Below are 14981 nucleotides of genomic sequence, written 5' to 3' on the forward strand. Positions count from 1 at the left end.
CATTTTGCCTTTGTAAAACTCTACTGATTATTTCTTCTTTGCGGGTTGGTGTTTCACTTATAGGCGAATAAAGAAACTATAGTTAAACATTTATCTCATGAACAAGGATTTAAAGTCATGAACTACAAAATGTTATGTGGTATGTATTCTATTCTATAATACTCTTTACAAACACAACACAAAACAAATTGTAGTGACTGAAATCAAAATTATTAATCTAAGTTATTACTAGTAGTAGGCAAAATAAACTGTCTTAGTCTTGAGTTCCCACCCGGCTCTCTTAGGTTTCACAGCTCTATCAAATTATTACAAAAATGGATAATGACGTGAAAGAATAATAAACTTTCAACTTTGTTCATATTTAATCAGTGACCGGTTATAAGGGTAAAATGTGATCAATTTCAAATAATTCAAGGGTAAATCAAACAAGAAAAAAAAATTAGTGACAAAATATGATCAAAGTTGAAAGTTCTTTACCTTCTCAAGTCATTATCCCAAATAAAAATTGCACACGTAACCCGATCCTATTAAAATACAGGTTAGACGGGTTCAGACTCATCCGATTAGGGGTTAATAGGGTTGGCTTAGTCGGGTAGAAATGTAAGATAGACTAATGTTTTTCCATTTGAGCATATTAGGTAATAATAGTGTAGGGACTGAATATGTAAATTGCCTAAAAAAGTTCAATTTATACTTGTTAGTATTACCACTTAGGTTGTATGAAAAAGGTAAGATGGATTCAAGTTTTGTCATTTTTATAAATCACGAATAGAGTAAAACGACTGAAAATGTAAATTTCGAGAAAATGTTCATTTCATTTTGTTACTTGCGGCAGCAAATAAGGACGAGAAAAAAAGAAAGGCTTTTGTCGGCTTTACCGTATGATGATTACACATTTAAATGAAGAGAAATGCACTGAAGAATAAAAACAAATTTAAAGGGCTGTGCTTTTTTTTTTTAATCAACCCTAACATGACTCTAACTTCAACTCATGTTAACCTAGATAACCCAATTAGGAAATCATGTCCTATTAAACCCGACCCTAATTATCTTATTCGAGTTTGGGTCGGGTCGGGTTCGAGTTTTTTTTGACACCGTGGTTTAGTTGGTAAGTGACAATTGGGTTGTGGACACAAATAAAGAAGTAAGTCATGTTGTATGACTTTCCAAATTTATAAAAGAAAAAAGTATATCATTTTAATTTTTGTTATAACCATATATATACTCTAATAAATGAAGATTTTTTTATCATATGTCACACTCTCAATCAATATATCAAATGTAATTTTGTAGTTATATTAAATTAATTTGTTTTCCACATATTATTTTTTGCGTTTTCCTATTTTATTAAATTCAGTATAATATTTTAATGTAATAATTATAATAAGTATTGTAATAAATAAATATTAATTTTATTATTGGACTTACTTTCTAATTTCAAAATTATCTCATTAGTTTTTTTTGTTTATTTATGTAAATTTAAGAGATAAAAAAACTCATCTCTATTTTAATAATTCATTATTTTTCTTATTTTCTTATAAATTCAAACAGTAACTCATGTTGTAGGATTATGTTCATTTGAAACAGGTACAATTTTACGACTATTTATTTCTAATAAAATATTCTAATATTTTATTATTCAAAAAAAAATATAATATATATAATATTATGATATTCTAAAAAATATTTTTAACACATTTTACATTGAAATATTCTAAAATCATATAATGTTAAAATATTATACATATTATATTTTTATGATAACTAAAATATTAGAATATTCCATTAGAAAAAATTAGTCTCACGGTCTCAGAAAAAATTATATATATATATACACTAGCCGTTTACCCGCGCAAAGCGACGGGTGCGGATCAACAAAATGACATAAAAAATTTGTTAAACAAAATGACGAACAGATAGAGATTTTTTATACCTGGGCTAGGATTAAACGTAAGACATTTTTGGGCTTATTCGATTTTAATAGAAAGAAAAACAAAGGAGGAGGTAGCGAGCATGAGAGAGAACCAAGGTTTTGCGGTCAATGACAAGACATTCATGATAGTCGAATGCTAGATCAATGCGCCTCTTCCAGTTTATATGAAATGTTTTATAACGTGTACATCATATTAAACCGATTCAAATGGATATGAAGAACACTTGGTCAAACTTTGACCCATTCAAAATCTTATCATCATCTTATTTGACTTTTTCATTATTATTCATAGATTCAGTATTTAGCGATTCAATTGGATATAAGGAACACTTGGTCAAAGTTTGACCCATTCAAAATCTTATCATCATCATCATATTTGACTTTTTCATAAATGTTGACTTTTTTCATATGGTTTATACTTTATTTTTCTATAAAAATGTATTTTTGTGTCTTGGACCGTAAACAACTTGGTGTTTACGGCCGTAAACACAGCCGTAAACACGTATACGGCCGTAAACACGTATACGGCAGTAAACCCATTTACGGCCCATGTTCTCCAGCCCATATTCCCTAGTATATATATAAGTGTTAGGGTTGAGGAGTAGATTGATGAACTGTAGAGAGTGTACGGTAGAGAGAAGAACAAGTATGTGTTGTGTGTGAATCTTGTAAGGGAACTTCACTCTAATCAATTCAAACAAGATTCATATTATTCTTCTTCTCCTTCTCTTCTGTTTGATCTAACAACATCCGTTTGATTGGGATTCCGCACCATCAAACAGATCTGATTGATACACAAGCAGATTAGGGACCTTACAATTGGTATCAGAGCAAGGATTGTATCAGTCAATTTTGTCAGATTTGGAGCTTATTTGATCTTATTTTTGAAATATTTTTGCGTTTTTGGATAGATCTCTAAAAAATAAGGGGGGTTTGTTCTTTGTGTTTCTCTTAAAAACGGGTTTTTGATCGAGTTTTCGAACTCGGGACCTCTGGTTCATCTATTCATGCGCTTTACCAGTTGAACCAAGGAACAACTTGTTACAAGCCTTTCGATTTTTATTTATAAACACTCCCTGTCACACCACTTTCACAATTTTTACACTTTTTACCCCAAAATTAAATTTCTTTTATTTTTAAATTCATTTTTCATTAAAATAAATAAATAAATAAATAAAATAAATCAATAATAAAAAAATAGTTTTTAATTTTTGACTTTTGTCTTCAAAAATTGACTTTGACTTTCAAGTTTGACCTTCGACTTTAAACTTTGACTTTCTCGTTTAACTTTTAAATTTTCAAATTTAGCTTTTGGGTTTGATTTTTAAGTTTGATTTTGGCTTCTAGTTGTTTTTTTAATGACTTTTAAGGTCAACGAGGGAAATAAAGACATGAAAGAGAGTCGTCAGGAGATGTTAAGACAAAACTTCAACATGTTCAATTATATCCCTGGAGAAACCTTGGAAGCTCGGTTACAACGATTTACTACTCGTACTACTGAGATGAATACGACTGGGATATTCTTGAATAAATCTAAGATAAACAAAAAGCTGCTAAATTCACTTCTGAAATCGTGGGATATAAACGTGGCTGTCATCAAGAAGACAAAAGATCTCAATCATCTTAGTCATGCTGCTATAATTGAAGAACTTGATGCTTTGAAGTGTGGAAAAACAATGAGTTCCACAAACATCCCGGCCAATGAAGTTTCATGTACTCCATCTAGTGAAGATACGATTAAAATTCTTCGTGAACATAATGATTTGCTAAAAAGGGAAGTCGAGGACCTAAAATACGAAGGATATCAACTTAGGAAAGGACAGAAACCCTTGAAGGCTGAATTAGAAGCAAAAACCAAGGACTTTAGGAAGCTTCAGGAAGAGTATAGCAACAAGTGTGAGAATTATGACTATATTAAGAGACAACTTGCTGCTGTAACTGAAGAACTTGACACTTTGAAAATTAAGTGTGGAAAAACAGATGTTAGTTTTAAAAATTATACTGCGTCAAGTCAGACGGTCGAGTCCTTATTTGAAACCCAATTAAAATTCAAAGATAATCAAAACAAGGGTCTAGGGTATGATAGTGTTCCTCCAACTTTCAATCATAACTACACATCCATCCCTATGATACAGGAAGAAATTGACAAGGAGGCACATCTTCATTATGGCAAACCATCTGGATTTGTGTTACGAGGTATTCAGGATGAAGATTCTAATGTTTCTACTTCATGTGCAGGTAAAGTAGCAGAAGATGAGAACAAGGAGAACACTACTGAACAAACCAATGACTCCTTGAACTCAGAATCTGTTGCTTCGAATTCTGTTACTCCTAACAAACCTATCGTTGAGAAATACAAGCCACCAATTCCAGTGAAGCAGAGTACCTATTGTAACTGTGCGTGTGGGAAAAGCAAGAGACAAGGTATGGACATGCCACAATTGTAACAACGTAGAATTTCCAATTTAATTTTTAATTTTTAAACCACAAAATGTATATCATATCATAATATTAAATCCAAAACAACAGTGTTTTCAAAACAAATCCCAAGATCTCTCTAATGTGAACTCCATCGGTGTGGGTGTGTACGAGTCAAGCCGTCGCCTTCCCACGGTCCTCGCTGGTACCTGAGACATCAAACACACCAACTGTAAGCATAAATGCTTAGTGAGTTTCCCAAAATACCACATACCACAAATACGCCACTCGAGGCTAAACCCGACCCTCCGGTCAAGATGTCTCAGCGGGACCCTCCAGTCCCGCAGCTCGTCGGACCCTCTGGTCCAGTCATAGCTCATTGGGCCCTCTGGCCCGGTCTGAATTGTTGGACCCTCCGGTCCGGTCTATATAATCATACAACATACAAATAACACATAGCATGCAATCTCTAATATAACACATAATCTGTAACATAGCACATAAGACCCTCTGGTCAACTTAGAATACCACTCAAGGTAATGTATGGTGAGAAGACTCACCTCGCGTAACTCGGTAACTCGGTGAATAGGACCTAGCCTCCGCCTAATCATATGAAATATACACTCGTCATCCACATAATTTCCTAAGGCTAGACTAAACTCTCTAAACACTCTTAGGAAGGGTAAAAGACCATTTTACCCCCCCTGCTTGGCTCAATTACACTAGAGTTGACCAAACCCTAAAAGTCAACAAAAGTCAACCCTCTCCGGGTTACGCTGTGCATACCAACATGTACGCTGGGCGTACCCGGAGCTTCCACAGAATCGGGGTACGCGACACTCTACGCCGCGCGTACTGGGATTACGCCCAGCGTAACACCCAGTTCCCTTATTCCATTCATTCGGACCTTAATCTATTAAGACTTTCGTCCAAACTCCAGATCCGACTCCTTTTATACGACTTAACCCATAAAGTCGAGACCTTTAAGCCTTTGCATGGCTGTAGAGGTCACTTTGTGCTCAAAACACCATTTCTCTTTCCATAATGGGACTATAACTCATGCATGACACTAGATCCACGACCAAGACTGGATTTTTATGAACCCTTAACATCAAACACACTAGAAGAGGCTAGATTCATGCTCATGGAGACTATTTGCACACAAAGTCTCAAACTTTGGACCCAAAAACCCTAAAATGGTCCCAAAAAGCAAAACTTAAGAAGAACAAGGAAAGCTTTGAGCTTTTTACCTCAAAAGAGATCTCCAACCACTATAGAGCACGGATCTATACTTGTTCTTCCACTTCTAGCACCAACAATGGCTCCTCCTTCCCTTCTTCACCTTGAAAAGTTAGCTCCAAGCTCAAAACATACACACATAGGCTAAGGCACGGATCTCAGCTCTCAAGGGACTCACTCAAGGAATATGGTGGCTAGGGCAAAGGGCCACATGTTCCTTTTATAGTGCACAAGCCAAAAATTAGGGTTTGCATCTATGCTCACTACGCCCAGCGTACCCCTGAGTACGCCCAGCGTACTCGGTCAAGTCCGCGTCCAAATTAAGTGCGTGAGTACGCGCGGCGTACACCCTAGTACGCCCAGCGTACTTGCCAATTCAACATACTACTCAAGGGACTAAACTTGCCAACTTTCAAAATAGAAGGGCCATAAAGCTTATCTAGATTTTGGGCTGTTACAATTCTACCCCACTAGAACCAGACTTCGCCCTCGAAGTCTCATGATGCGAACAACTCCGGATGCTGCTCCCGCATCTCCGACTCCGGCTCCCAAGTCAGCTCGGACCCCTTCCGATGTTGCCATTGGACCTGAACCAAGGGCACTTCCTTGTTCCTCAGAACCTTGATCCTCCGATCCAAAATCGCAATCGGCTTCTCGGCATAATTCAGACTTGCGTCCACCTGGATGTCCTCCAACGGTACCACTGCCGACTCGTCGGCAATACACTTCCTCAGCTGCGACACATGGAAGGTATCATGAATCTGGTCCAACTCCGTAGGTAGTTCTAGGCGATGTGCTACCTTGCCCACCATCGCGATCACCCTAAACGACCCAATATACCGGGGCCCCAGCTTGCCCCTCTTCTTGAATCGGATCACTCCTTTCCAAGGAGATACCTTCAGGAGTATGAAATCACCGACCTGGAACTCGAGCTCAGATCGTCGCCTATCCGCATAACTCTTCTGATGACTCTGGGCAGTCAACAACCTCTGCCTGACCTGCTGGATCTGCTCTATCGTCTGAAGCACTATCTCCGTACTACCCATCACGCGTGGCCCCACCTCACCCCAGCAAATAGGGGTACGACACCTCCTCCCATACAACAGCTCAAAGGGTGGCATACCGATGCTCGAATGATGGCTATTGTCGTAGGAAAACTCCGCCAAGGGCAAATATGTGTCCTAGCTCTCGCCGAAATCCAACACACATGCTCGGAGCATGTCCTCGAGCGTCTGAATCGTCCGCTCACTTTTCCCGTCAGTCTGTGGGTGGTATGCAGTACTAAAATGCAGCCTCGTACCCAACTCCTCGTGAAATTTCTTCCAGAATCTGGAAGTGAAACGCACATCTCGGTCTGACACGATCGAGATGGGTACTCCATGCCGCGATACCACCTCCCTCACGTATAGCTCTGCCAATCTTTCCGTAGAAGAACTCCCACTAATAGCGAGAAAGTGGGCGCTCTTCGTCAATCGGTCCACTATCACCCAGATTGCGTCGACACCCCTTGCCGTTCTCGGAAATTTGGTGATGAAATCCACGGATATCTGCTCCCACTTCCACTCTGGAATCTCAAGTGGCTGCAGTTTACCATGCGGTTTCTGGTGCTCGGCCTTAACCCTACGACAGGTTAGGCATCTCTCAACGAACCACGCCACATCCCTCTTCATACAGGGCCACCAATACTCCCTCTTCAGATCCAGATACATCTTAGTGGCCCCGGGATGGATCGAAAACTTCGATCCGTGCACCTCCTCCATCAAGATAGTACGCGTCCCGCCCACAAACGGTACCTAAATCCGACCCTGAAAGGTCATAAGCCCTCGGCTATCGGTAACAAACCCTAACACCTGCCCGATAACTCGCACCCTCTTACGGTTCTCTGGTCTCACTGCCTCGGCCTGGGCCCCTTTGATGGTATCCAATACCGGAGTCATCACCATCAACCTCATACAAATATCCCGCATCGGGGCACCCTCTGCCCTACGATTCAGGGCGTCGGCTACCACATTAGCCTTGCCCAGGTGGTACAGGATCTCGCAATCATAATCCTTTACCACATCCAACCATCTCCTCTGCCGCATGTTCAGATTGGTCTGATCCATCAAATACTTCAAGCTCTTGTGGTTAGTGTATATCGTACACCGAACCCCATACAGATAGTGACGCCAGATCTTGAGGGCGAACACCACAGCCCCCAACTCCAGATCGTGGGTGGGATATCTCGTCTCATGAGGCTTCAACTGCCTCGATGCATATGCGATCATATGCCCTCTCTGCATCAACACCGATCCCAACCCCGATATCGATGCATCACAGTACACCACGAAATCCTCCATCCCTTCCGGTAGTGCGAGCGCGGGAGCTTCGCACAATCTCTAGCGAAGGGTCTCAAACGAGGTCTGCTGCTCTGGACCCCATGAGAAAGTAACACCCTTCCGGGTCAACTTGGTAAGTGACGCGGCGATCTTGGAGAAATCTCTGATAAATCTCCGATAGTAGCCTGCCAGCCCTAAGAAGCTCCTGATCTCCGTAGGTGACTTCGACACCTCCCAACTCATCACAACCTCAATCTTGGCTGGGTCAACCAATATCCCATTCTGGTTAACGAGATGCCCTAAGAACTAGACCTCCCGTAACCAAAAATCGCACTTGGAAAATTTGGCGAAGAGCCTCTCCGATCTCAGAATTCCGAGGATCTCCCTCAAATGTTCCTCATGCTGGTCTCTGGTCCTCAAATACACCAGGATGTCATCAATGAATACAATTACCGAACGATCCAACATCGGCCTACACACCCTGTTCATGAGATCCATGAACGTCGCTGATGCATTGGTGAGCCCGAATGGCATCACCACGAACTTGTAATGCCCGTAACGAGTCCTAAACACCATCTTCTGGATATTCTCATCCCGAACTCTCATCTGGTGATATCCCGACCTCAAGTCTATCTTGGAGAACCAAGACGCCCCCTACAACTGATCGAATAGATCATCGATCCTCGGTAACGGATAACGGTTCTTGACCGTCAACTTGTTCAACTCCCGGTAATCAATGCACATCCGGTGTGAACCATCCTTTTTCTTGACAAAAAGGATCAGCGCTCCCCAGGGAGAGCTACTGGGACGGATGAACCCTTTCCCCAACAGCTCTAGCAGCTGTGAGGATAACTCCTGCATCTATGGCGGTGCTAGCCGATATGGCGCCTTAGCGATAGGCGCAGCCCTGGGAATCAAATCGATACGAAACTCCACCTGCCTCTCGGGAGGCACACCTGACAACTCCTCGGGGAACATGTCCGGAAACTCACACACTATCGGCACCACATCCACTAAACTTGGCCTCCCAGTGGCCTCTCGTACATCCGTCACATAGGCTACGAACCCCTTGCAGCCCTGCTGCAAACTCCGCCTCGCTCTGGCAGCCGAACAGAATACCGAACCACCACAAGTCCCCTCGCCATAAACTGTCAGCGCTCCCCCACTAGGATCTCGGATCGTCACCAATCGACGCTCGCAATCTATGACAACCCCGAAACGGCCCAACCAATCCATGTCTACTATAACACAAACATCCCTTATAGCAATCGGAATTAAATCAATCGGAAACTCCACCCCGAAGATTTCCAGCACGCATCCACGTATCACCTCGGTAGCACATACCTCATGCTCATCTGCTATGGAAACCCGCAGAGGTCGACTCAACGCCTCTCTCGAAAGACTAATGTGTCGACTAAAAGTCACAGATATGAAAGACCGACTCGCACCCGAGTCGAACAACACTAATGCAGGTACAGAACTCACAAGAAAAGTACCTACGCATAACATATAGCAATTACAATAGCATAAAATCAACATAAAATAAATAAAGATTACATACCTGCCACGACGTCAGGCGCTGCACGGACCTCCTCCGTAGTCAACTGGAAGGCTCTCCCCCTAGCCTTCGGTGCTTCGGCCTTCACTGGCCGGGTCTCAGTAGCTCGAACCGCAGGTGCAGATCCCTGCGCTGACCTCTAAAGCTGGGGGCACTCGGCCTTCCGATGGCCGGTCTGGTTGCAATGAAAGCAAACCGAGAACCCTTTAGGATAATCCCTCGCGAAATGTCCTTACTTCCCACACTTGTAGCATACCCCAGTCTTGCATGACCCATCATGGCTCTTGCCGCACTTCCCACAAGTGTGGCCCCTCGAACTACCCGTCCTCGAATCAGCGGGCTTTGCCCGCTTGGTGGCCGGCTGCGATTGCGCCAGTCGCTGATCACCCCTCTGAGACTCGGTCTCCTCCCTCGCCTGTGTCTCAAGCTCAATCTCCCTCTTCCGGGCATTTGCTTGGAGCTCGACAAATGTCTGGTAAGTCGAGTTCGCCACGAACTCATGGATGTCCCTCCTCAGAATACTCAGATAACGGCTCATGCGAGTCTGCTCAGTGGACACCAGTTCCGGGCAAAACAGCGCCCGCTCATGAAACCTCCTCGTAATCACTGTCACCGACTCAGTCCCCTGCTTGAGGGTCAGAAACTCCTGAGCTAAACGTTCCCTCTCCACCTGGGGAATGTACTCATCACGAAACATCGCAGTAAACCTCTCCCAGGTCACTGCAGTCAGCTCAGCTGTCGAATAGCTCGCGGTGACAAACTTCCACCAGTCCTTCGCCCCCAAGCGGAGCTAGTTGAGTGCAAACCGCACCCTCAAGTGCTCCAGACACGAGCACATATAGAAACACCCCTCTATGTCTGAGATCCACCTCATAGAGGCGATTGGATCCTGTGTACCATCGAACTCTGGTGGTTTCGTGTTGCTGAAGTCTCGGTACAGCAACGAATCACCACCTTGGGGTCTTGCAGCAGCAACAGCTGCTGTGGCTACAGCAACAGCAACATCAGTCAAGGCAGCGTAATGCTCGTCAAACGTCTCGATCAGCATGGTCTTAATAGACCCAAACATCTCTGGAATCTCGGCTCTGATGGCAGTAGCCACCTCCTCATGGATGATCCGACGAATCTCCTCATCATTCACCCCACTGCTCTCGGCGGTATGGCGTGTCCCGACCATGACCAACCTCTGAAATACAACATAAGAAATATCAGGGACACTCTCGAGTATACTCACACTCGATAACTCAATCATCCTCACTTCTAGTACCCCAAGGATTCTTACTTGGACTGCGCACCAATCCGGTGTTTTCAATAGTACGGGCCCAATACTATTGTCCACATTGAATTAATATAAACCCAAGTCCTCCTCCTAGGATCCCAAGTCGTAAATACTCTACTCTTGCTATGCACTGGCTACCCTCAGTAGACCTCTCATGAGCTCCTCACTGCTACCTACTCACTCTCAAAGTATCTCATAGCAGCAGTAATCTCCTAGGCTAAGGCATCACAAATCAGGCCACTCTAGTCCTCATAGGAGTACCTAGCCTCTCTAACATGCATAACATAATATCTCATAACTCATAACATATAATTTAAGGGTATTTTGGGGATTCACCGTTCGGGCGCTGGCTGACCGTACACACCATCCACTCTGCTTATTTCCAAAACTTCTTTTTCTTTTTATAAAATTTGCAGTTTTGGTTGTAAAATTTCTCAAATCCTCGGTTTGAGTTCAAATACACCCGAAGGTGCATCCGAATCCCTCAAACCAAGGCTCTGATACCAACTTGTAACAACGTAGAATTTCCAATTTAATTTTTAATTTTTAAACCACAAAATTTATATCATATCATAATCTCAAATCCAAAACAACAGTGTTTTCAAAACAAATCCCAAGATCTCTCTAATGTGAACTCCATCGGTGTGGGTGTGTACGAGTCAAGCCGTCGCCTTCCCACGGTCCTCGCTGGTACCTGAGACATCAAACATAACAACTGTAAGCATAAATGCTTAGTGAGTTCCCCAAAATACCACATACCACAAATACGCCACTCGAGGCTAAACCCGACCCTCCGGTCAAGATGTCTCAGCGGGACCCTCCAGTCCCGCAGCTCGTCGGATCCTCCGGTCCAGTCATAGCTCATTGGGCCCTCTGGCCCGGTCTGAATCGTTGGACCCTCCGGTCCGGTCTATATAATCATACAACATACAAATAACACATAGCATGTAATCTCTAATATAACACATAATCTCATACATAGCACATAAGACCCTCTGGTCAACTTAGAATACCACTCAAGGTAATGTATGGTGAGAAGACTCACCTCGCGTAACTCGGTCACTCGAAAAACCTCGAACTCGGTGAATAGGACCTAGCCTCCACCTAATCGTATGAAATATGCATTCGTCATCCACATAATTTCCCAAGGCTAGACTAAACTCTCTAAACACTCTTAGGAAGGGTAAAAGACCATTTTACCCCCTACTTGGCTCAATTACACTAGAGTTGACCAAACCCTAAAAGTCAACAAAAGTCAAGCCTCTCCGGGTTACGCTGTGCGTACCAACATGTACGCTGGGCGTACCCGGAGCTTCCACAGAATCGGGGTACGCGACACTCTACGCCGCGCGTACTGGGATTACGCCCAGCGTAACACCCAGTTCCCTTATTCCATTCATTCGGACCTTAATCTGTTAAGACTTTCGTCCAAACTCCAGATCCGACTCCTTTTATACGACTTAACCCATAAAATCGAGACCTTTAAGCCTTTGCATGGCTGTAGAGGTCACTTTGTGCTCAAAACACCATTTCTCTTTCCATAATGGGACTATAACTCATGCATGACACTAGATCCACGACCAAGACTGTATTTTTATGAACCCTTAACATCAAACACACTAGAAGAGGCCAGATTCATGCTCATGGAGACTATTTGCACACAAAGTCTCAAACTTTGGACCCAAAAACCCTAAAATGGTCCCAAAAAGCAAAACTTAAGAAGAACAAGGAAAGCTCTGAGCTTTTTACCTCAAAAGAGATCTCCAACCACTATAGAGCACGGATCTACACTTGTTCTTCCACTTCTAGCACCAACAATGGCTCCTCCTTCTCTTCTTCACCTTGAAAAGTTAGCTCCAAGCTCAAAACATACACACACAGGCTAAGGCACGGATCTCAGCTCTCAAGGGACTCACCCAAGGAATATGGTGGCTAGGGCAAAGGGCCACATGTTCCTTTTATAGTGCACAAGCCAGAAATTAGGGTTTGCATCTGTGCTCACTACGCCCAGCGTACCCCTGAGTACGCCCAGCGTACTCGGTCAAGTCCGCGTCCAAATTAAGCACGTGAGTACGCGCGGCGTACACCCCAGTACGCCCAGCGTACTCGCCAATTCAACATACAACTCAAGGGACTAAACTTGCCAACTTTCAAAATAGAAGGGCCATAAAGCTTACCTGGATTTTGGGATGTTACAACAAGGGGCAGGAAGAAACAACTTCACAGTAAAGAAAAAGACTTGTTTTCACTGTGGAACACCTGGACACATTGCCAGAAATTGTCCTAATCGCGCATACGCACAAGGCTGGCAGAACGCGCAGGGTGGGAGATTCTACAAAAGAAATCATCCAAGGTCACGTTCAGACAATGGTAACTGGAACGCACATTAGGCCAAGAATCAAACACACAATGCCAAGAATCTGAATCCCAAGGGCAAGATGGAAATGTCAGCCAAGAAGACCAATCCAAGAGATGCTCCAGTGAAACAAATATCGGTTAGGTCAAAGTCATCTCAACAACTGACATCAAGATCAAAAGCAAGTACTGAGACACCCATCGGATCGAAAAAGAAATGGATTAAACCCAACTACCAATGGGTACCAAAGGCTCAATCTCTTAAATCTCCTAATGATTCTAATATTTCTACATCTTCTGTTTGTGATAAGCAGTAGGGATGAAAGTGGGTCCAAACCCGGACCGAATGGACCCGGACCCGGAAAACCTGGAACCGGTTAACGGGATTTTATAGAACCGAAAACCGGACCGGTATATAGGAACCGGTTCCGGTTCGGTTCCGGGTATGGTTCCGGGTAAAGTGGGTCTAGAACCGGAAAACCCGGAAAGATCAAAGTGGGCAAGTTGGAACCGGATAAAGTGGGTTTAGAACCGGAAAACCCGAAAAAACCGGAATTTTTTGGTAATTACTTACTACTTAGTGGGTTGAACTTTGAAAATTTTGATATTGATATCCCGACTTTGGGGGACTGTAACTTATTGAATACGAAATCACAATTAACAAAATTAGAGTCTAAAATCATGTACAAACTCTAAAATACACTCTGGAAAAACCCGCATGTCAACCTGACTTTAAACGAATGAGATATGCTTGTGTTAATATTTTCACATAATACAAAGTACAAAAACAAATAGCTGAAAAGTTGAAAATTTTCAGTTTTGATATCCCGACTTCGTAGGAATGTAAATCATTGAATGTTAAACCAAAAATGACAAAATTATAGTCTAAACTCATGTACAAACTGTAAACTAGAAGTTGGAAAAAACCACATGTCAATCCGACTTCAAACGAATTAGATATGCATGTTTTAAAACTTTCACCGAATACAAAAAAACTAAAAAACTAAAAACTTCCAGCTTTGATATCTCGACTACTGAGGACTGTAAGTCAATGAATATAAAACTAAAAATGACAAATTTATTGTCTAGAATCAGGTACAAACTCTAAACTACATGTTGGAAAAAATGATATGTCAATTGGAGTTGAAACAAAGAAGATATGCATCTTGTAAACGTTTCACAAAAACCGGTTCTGGCCCTAATAATGGTTTCGGTTCCAAAAACCGGTTCCGGATTTTAGACCCGGTTTGCCTGGACCCGATGGACCCAAACCCGGATTACCCGGAACCCGGATAAAGCCAATTTTTAAACCCGGAACCGGACCCGGTTCTATATATTCCGGTTCTAACGGGTTCGGTTTCGGTTCGGTTCCGATTCCGGTCCGGTTTTCCGGTTCTAAATCTCATCCCTAATAAGCAGGATATGTCATGGGAGAGAGTACCCTGCATTGATGATAAAGGTCGACCCAGTTTCAAAATGGACTGGGTTCCAAAGACCAACTGATCCCGCTCTGTGTCGGAGTAGCTATGGAGGCATATCATCAGACTTCGGTTTGTTGCTAGTGGCCGTTTCAGGCACATGATATGGAGGCATCTCTCAACTATACAACACTCAGAACATTGTTTGAGAGTATGTGTCCTTGCGAGAAAGGAGGAAAGAAAGGGATCACAAATGGGGTTAGTGCTTAATGACATGAAGAATTTTCGGATCTGTTATGAGATTATGCATGCTGTTCTCAGACCTTCTGGATGCAAATTTAATCGGTGACTTACGGTTTGAATTTTCTTCTCTATACTCCTGAGTTTTTCTTAAGCTGATTCGTTTTAAAGACTAATTTTTGTTTTAGGATAGTTTAAATTTGCGCATTTACTTTCGTTTCTC

Source organism: Lactuca serriola, chromosome 3 (assembly GCF_051521515.1).
Source record: "Lactuca serriola cultivar US96UC23 chromosome 3, Lser_US96UC23_V15, whole genome shotgun sequence".
NCBI classification, from domain to species: domain Eukaryota; kingdom Viridiplantae; phylum Streptophyta; class Magnoliopsida; order Asterales; family Asteraceae; genus Lactuca; species Lactuca serriola.